The sequence below is a fragment of the Hypanus sabinus genome, chromosome 21, assembly GCF_030144855.1.
Source record: "Hypanus sabinus isolate sHypSab1 chromosome 21, sHypSab1.hap1, whole genome shotgun sequence".
NCBI lineage: Eukaryota > Metazoa > Chordata > Chondrichthyes > Myliobatiformes > Dasyatidae > Hypanus > Hypanus sabinus.
This window is the reverse complement of record NC_082726.1, coordinates 30,074,635-30,082,671: the sequence shown is the minus strand read 5'-3', so window position 1 is coordinate 30,082,671 and position 8,037 is coordinate 30,074,635.

Below are 8,037 nucleotides of genomic sequence, written 5' to 3'. Positions count from 1 at the left end.
TTCACACATTACTGGGTTGAACTCCATCTGCCTCTTCTCAGCCCAGTTCTGCATCTTGTCATGTTGTAACCTATGGCAGCCTTCTACACTATCCACAGCTCCACCCTTCCTCTTCTTCCTCCAGTTCATTTATAAAAATCTCAGAGTGGGGGTCCCAGAAAAGAACCCTGTGGAATACCAAACACAGATGCTGTGGTCAAATCAAGATTCGTACGCCCTGTGGAATACCATTAGTCACTGACCTCCAGACAAAGTACAATCCTTCTACAACCATCCTATGCCTTCTGATTTTCTGAATGAGCCTACCATGGGGAATTGTGTCAAATGCCTTTTACTAAAACCAATATACACCACACATCTATTGCTCTCATTCACTTATGTGGTTTGTCACATCCTCATAAAATTCAATGACCTGACCTTCACAAACCCAAGAGCAAACACGAGGAAATCTGCAGATGCTGGAAATTCAAACAACACAAGCTAGCTACCCCTAATCAGACTAAATTTGTAAATCCTGTCTCTAAGATTCTTCTCTAATAGTTTGCCCACCACTGAAGTAAGACTGGTCTATAATTCCCAAGGTTATCCCAACTCTCTTTCTTGAATAAATAACATTTACCACGCTTCTATCATCTCATGGCTGGTGCAAAGATCATTGCCAAAGGTGCAGCAACCTCTTCGCTCACTTCCCATAGTAGACTGAGGTATACTGTATCCCATCAATCCTAATGGTTTTCAAAAGTTTCAGCACATCCTCTTTCTTAAAATTGATATGTTATAGCATATAGTATCAGCCTATTTTTCACAAATGTGAAGGTCCTTCTCATTCTGAGATTCCCAAATGTTTTTTATGCTGTGGACCCCAGACTGGAAACCTTTGCTTTCAATGGTGAATTCCAAAGCAAAGTATTTTAAGTCTCTCTTCTCTCCTCTGACACCATTTTGTCAGTCTTTATGTTAACAATTCTGCATATACTTTAATAAAACAACTTTTTTGACCCTGGTGACATAGTAGGGCAGAGGAACAGCACTTCAGCCCACAGTGTCTGTGCCAAATTCAATGCAAATTTAAACTCATCCTTTCTACCTGTACATGGTCCATATCTCTCCTTCCCTTTCATATTTGGGTGCCTATTGAAAAGCCTTGTATACACCTCCATTGCAGCTGCTCCCACTCCCAGTCATAGCAGTGCATCCCACAAATATCTGTGGAGAATAGATCAGATGAATGTTAGTGAATACAGTGATGTAGCAGGATGGGCTTTAAATCTCTGCCACACTGGAACTGTTCCTGGGAAACTGCAAAAGCTGCACCTGAAATGGAAGGAGTCCAACAATCTTGCAGAGGGAAAGGGCTTTTGGAATGTTGAAATCAATTTGACAGGAATGAACCATGGTGTAGATGTACTGTTGAGATTGGGGCAGGAAGTAGACTGATGGGTGTTTGCTATGAAGGAGACAAACTCCTGTACGTAGAGCAGACAGGCATGCTAAAGCACATAGGGGGCATGTAGGGCTCGGCAGCATCAGTAGCATCTCTTTTAATGCCAGGAGTCTGATGTATAGGGCAGATCGACAAAGCGAGGATGAGATTATGGAATTATGGTATTTTTACATCCCACGCAGAGCAGAACTGGTGTCTCAGCATCGGGCATTGATGGGTGACGGGATGTAAAAGAGTAAATGGCGTTGCAAGATGAATTAGTTTCTACAGCAATATGGGAAGCTGTTGTCAGAGGTTCTTCAAAATGTGGGACGATATTCTCAAAGGTTCTTCAAAAATGCCATATTGATAGACCATAAGAATGAAAGGAGAGTAGTTGATTTGCCAGGGTTGTATTAAAGGCCTCCTTTGAACAGGAGATGGAGGAACAGTTATAGTGATACATCACAGTGAGGTGTAGGAGCAGTGGGGTGATAGTATCAACTGGCATTGCCTTAATGTGAAAGTCTTGGAAGGTTGGAATTTTTAGAACATGTCTAGGAGAGCTTTATAAGCTTGTATAGAGCTTTATCAATCTTTTTATTAATTTAAAAAAAGTACATATATATAAACAAGAGGAAAATTATCTCAAATATCTATATCGATAACAATTCATATAAAAAGTAAAATAAACATTATCAAGATCATGCATAGTATTAATCTAATAGTATATAATAAAAAATAAGCTAATCAATTCTCCTTTTACCATTCCATGAAAAGAAAAATGATAAACTTTTATAATTTTTATATACATAAAAAAACACTGAACAAAAAAACAAAAAAAAAGGAAAAAGAGAATAAAAAAGGGACTGGGCAGCCCATACTGAGAGTAAAAGCAAGAAAAAAGAGAAACTTTCTGATCAAATCCAAAGTTTTGAGAAAGTAACTGGAAGAGCAATAAATCAAACCATATGAAAATATTGAATAAAATATATTGAATAAACCTCGACTATACCTCTTCCCACCCTGCCAAATGCAAAAATGCTATTCCCTATTCCTCCGTCTCCTCCACATCTGCTCCCAGGATGAGGCTTTCTGTTCCAGGACTTCTCAAATGTCCTCTTTCTTTAAGGATTGTGGTTTCCCTTTTGCCGTCATCAATGATGCCCTCACCCACAGCTCCTCCATTTCCTGCACTTCAACCCTCACCCCATCCTCCCGTCACCACAACAGGGACCATGTTCCCCTTGTCTTCCACCAGCCTCCAGATCCAGCACATTATCCTCCACAACTTCTGCCACCTTCAACAGAACCCCACCACTAAGCACATCTTTCCCTCTCTACCTCTCTCTGCTTTCCACAGGGATCGTTCCCTCCATGACTCCCTGGTCTACACGTCCCTCCCCACAGATCTCCCACTTGGCACTTACCCCTGCAGGAATAAGTGCTACACCTGTCCCTCTCTTACCACCATTCAGGGCCTCAAACAGTCCTTCCAGGTGAGGCAACACTTCACTTGTGAGTCTGTTGAGGTCATCTATTGCATCCGGTGCTCCTGGTACAGCTTCCTCTACATTGGTGAGACCCAACCGCAAAATGGGGGACTGCTTCGTCGAGCACCTGTGCTCCGTCTGCCACAACAGACAGGATCTCCTGGTTGCCACCCACTTCAACTCTGCTTCACATTCCCATTTGGATATGTCCATACATGGCCTCCTCTACTGCCATGATGAGGCCAAACTCAGGCTGGAGAAGCAACACCTCAGAAGCAACGTCTGGGCAGTCTCCAGCCCCTTGGTATGAACATTGAATTCTCCAACTTCCGGTAATTCCCTTCCCATCCCTTCCCCCCCCTCCCCCATCCCAGTTTCAATCTGCCTCCTCTTCCAGTTGCCTTTCACCTCTCTCATGATTCTGCCTCCTTCTACCACCCATAGTGTTTTCCTCTGACATTCCTTCTTCACCTTTCCTGCCTATCCCCTCCCCCACCCCTTGATCTTTCCTCTGATTGGTTTTGCACCTGGCACCTACCAGCCTTCTCCTTCCCACCCTCCCCCCCCCCCACCTTCTTTTCAGGGCCCCTTCCTCCTCCTTTTTCAGTCCTGATGAAGGGTCTCTGCCCGAAATGTTGACCGCTCGTTTCCACAGATGCTGCCCGACCTGCTGAGGTCCTCCAGCATGTTGTGGATATTGCTCTGACCGCAGCATCTGCAGTGTACTTCGTGGTTTTGAATAAAAAGTCGCCAGGTTTCTTCAAATTTAAAGGATGTATCAAAGGTCCGACTTCTTATTTTCTCCAAACTTAAACAGGACTTAATGGAAGTAAGCCAATAAAAAACAGTAGGTGGATTAGGGTCCTTCCATTTAAGCAAAATGGCTCTCCTAACCAATAAAGTAAAAGCTATCATCTGTTGAGCAGAAACAGGAATACTGTATCCTGCTTCCAGTGGAGTGATCCCAAAAATTGGTTGTAGGTCCAAATTCAAGACTTTTGATAAAGTTTTAAAGACATCTTTCCAAAAATTATCTATCTTGATACAAGACCAAAACATATGAGTTAAAGTAGCCACCTCAATATTATATCCGTCGCAAATAGAATTAATATTGAGAAAGATACTGGCTAATTTATCCTTTGACATATGTGCCCGATGTACTACCTTGAACTCTATCAAGGAATGATGGGCACAAATAGATGAAGTATTTACCAAATGAAAAATTTTATCTGAAATTGACTCGAAATTCCAATTCCCACGCACCTTTAATTTTATCATTAGAAACCTTTTGCAAATTCAATAACCATTTATAAATGATAGCTATCAGTCCTTTTTGAGATGGTTTAACCTGAAAAACAGCATCTATCATATTGGACGAAGAAGCAGAGGGAAAATTTGAAAGTAAACTATGTAAAAAAAATCCTAATTTGTAAATATCTAAAGAAGTGTGCATTAGATAAGTCATACTTGTCCACTAACTGAGTAAAAGACATTAAACAATCCCCCATAAACAAGTCTAAAAAAGTTATTATTCCTTTGGTTTTCCAAATTAAAAAGGTCCAGTCAGAAATTGATGGTTTAAAAAAATAATTAAGATGAATCTTTTTAGAAAGAACAAAGTTATTAAACTCAAAAAATCTACAAAACTGAAACTAAATTCTTAATGTATGTTTAATAATGGGATTGAGGTCTTGACTACCAATCTTAGAAAGCAAAAAAGGAGGAGGAGCTCCCAGTAAAGAGGCCAAAGGATACCCCTTCATTGAGTTTTTCTCCAAATCCACCCATAAAGGACAGTGATGTATGTCTGAATAATGAATCCAAAACAAAATATATTGAATATTAATTGCCCAGTAATACATTCTAAAATTTGGGAAAGCCATACCACTATGGATTTTTTAAATTTCTGCAACAGAGATCAATCTAAGATTTTTATTATTCCAAATATAAGATAAAATTTTAGAGTCTATTCTATCAAAATACAGTTTAGGAACAAAGGAAGGGATTGCTTGGAATACATTTAAGAACTTTGGTAACACTATCATTTTAATAGCATTAATTCAACCAATTAATGATAATGTCATAGGAGACCATTTAGAAAGTATTTGTTGCATGTATTCAATTAATGGAAGAAAGTTATATTTATACAGGTCCTTAAAATTTTTGGTAATTTTAATACCAAATAAGCAAAGTTATTTTAGCAATGCTAAAAAGAATTTGATCATATTGATCCAAGTAGTTATTAATAGGAAAAACTCACTTTTGTGCAAATTTAATTTATATCCAGAAAAACTACTAAATTCAGAAAATATAGATAACATAGAAGGAATAGATTTCTTTAGGATCCAAAATATAAACTAACAAGTCACCTGCATACAACGAAACTTTATGCACTTTATCTCCTTTCTTTAACCTTGAACGTTATTGGAGTCCTGAAGAGCAATAGCAAGAGGTTCTAAAGCCATGTTGAATAACAGTGGACTAAGAGGATGACCCTGCCGGGTACCTCTGTATAGCCTAAAATAAGTAGAGTTTTGATTGTTAGTTATAACTGTCACCATAGGAGCTTGATAGATCAGCTTAGTCCAGGAAATAAAACCTGGACCAAATTTAAATCTTTCTAAAACCTTGAATAAATAAGACCATTCTACCCTATCAAAGGCTTTCTCTGCATCAAGGGAAACAACACACTCGGATTCTTTAGATGAAGAGGAATGATTAATGTTCAATAATCTCTGAATATTAAAATATGAATATCTATTCTTAATAAATCCATTTTGATCCTTAGAAATAACCTTAGATAAATATTCTCAAGCCTGTTAGCCAAAATCTTAGAAAGAATTTTAGAATCCACATTTAATGAAGAAATTGGTCTGTAAGAGGCACATTCAGATAAATCTTTTTCTTTTTTGGGAATTAATGAAATTGATGCCTCATAGAAAGTTTTTGGGAGGGTCCCAGAGGATATAGAATCAGTGAAAATTTGACATAAGTGAGGTGTAAGTATTTCAGTAAGCATCTTTTAAAAATTCTACTGTAAATCCATCTGGTCCTGATTGAAAAGAGGATATAGCCCTTGCTATTTCCTCTCATTTAATAGGCGCATCTAATGTATTCATATCTTGAATAGAAAGTTTGGGTATATTCAATCTTTGCAAGAATCTATTCATAAAAATAGTGTTGTCTGGAAAATCAGATTTATAAAGGTTAGAGTAAAAATCCAAAAATGTTATTAATTTCCTGATAATCTGACATTTCAGTTCTGTCAGTTCTTCATATTTTCAAAATCTGCCTTCTAGCCATAGTTGCTTTAAGTTGCCCGGCCAACAATTTACCTGACTTATCCCCATGTATATAAAATTGACTTTTACATTTCAAAAGTTGCTGCTCAATGGGAAAAGTCAAAAGCAGATCATGCTGTGTTTGAAGTTCCAGCCTTTCCTTTTATAGATCTTCACTAGGTGTTACTGAATAAACTTTTGTCTATTTCTTTAATCCTGTTAGTAACATTTGACATACCCTCAGTTATATTTAATTCAAAAAATAGAGAAGCTTGCTCTTTAATAAAACTTACAAATGCTGAATCATGCAGCAGTGTAGCATTAAATCTCCATTGAGATGCATTTCGTATATTATCCAGGAACTTCAGTATTAGTTTCGTGGGCGCATGATCCAACAACGCAATAGCATCGTGCACACAGTCAGCAACAAAAGGCACCAATCGTGCATCCAACAAAAATAAACAATTCTTGAATATTTATGTTGTACATGTGGAAAAAAAAAGAAAAATCCTTATCTTTAGGATGGAGAAATCTCCAAATATCAACCAAACCATATTCTAGTAAAAGAGAATTAATACAGTTCGCAGCCTTATTAGAAAGCCACAGCTTGGTTGATGACCTATCAATCAAAGGATTGAGACAACAGTTAAAGTCACCGCCCATGATCAACTTATATTCATTTAAATTCAACAATGCAGAAAATAACCTCAAAAAATTCAGAGCTATCTACATAGGTACATACACACACCAAAGCCAACTTTTGACCTCATAACAAACCAATAACAATTAAGTATCTTCCAGTTGAATCAGTGACGGTATTAAAATGTACAAAAGGGATTTTAAAATTAATAAAAATAGATACTCCTCTAACTTTAGTTACTGTTGAAGAGTGAAGCTGAGAGCCCTTTCAAAATTTAAAAAAACTGTTTTCATCCTCTCTACGGATATGGTCTCTTGCGCAAAAATTATATCAGCTTGGAGTGTTTTTAATTTCTTAAAGATCTTTCTATGCTTAATAAGTTGGTTGAAGCCATTCAGGTTCCAAGAGATTATATTAATTTTATTAACATCCATAATAAGGCTTTAATTTAAGATTTTATAAAATAAGTTAATGCGCCAGCACAGACCAAACCCGCAGGGAAGAACAAATTATGTATTCGATCAGAAGGAAAAAAACCAACATGATTGACAGGAAAACCTCTCAGAACTGCCCAGTCGAAAAAGCCTAAACCAATAGCCCCACCTCTCTCCCCCCAAAGCCCGAAAACCATCCAATAGGCAGACAGCATGCTAAACTAAAATTCCTAAACCCCTGTCACCAACAGACAGACTCTTTTTAAAAAGTTATATGCTAACACCACCGACTAAAGGCACAACAACGTACATAAAGAAATAAACGAATTCCAAATATTTTGATATTATGTCTAACAGAGGTTAGAACATGGTTAACAGTGGCCATCTTAACTTAATTTAATAAAAATTGATCATATATTCAAAAAAGATAAATCCAACCAAATACTAAGTTACAACTAGTGTTAAGTTCTTACAATTCCTAAAGGAAAAAATAAAACAGCCAAAACGATGTCTGGGCAGACATAAAACGTAGATTGAACTTTTCAGTGATCCAGCTACAAATGACTCCCAGCTAAGGATTAAGTGTTTAAGTTGCTTGCAAGACAGGCTTAAACTCCTTTATAAATTTCTAAGCCTCTTCTGGGGAGTCAAACCGTTTTGGGCATGCATTAGGCAGGGAGATTCTCAAACAAGCTGGGTAATGCAAAGAGGGACTACAGTTCTTCTTATAAAGTTCAACCATCACTTCCTGATATTCAATTTTTTC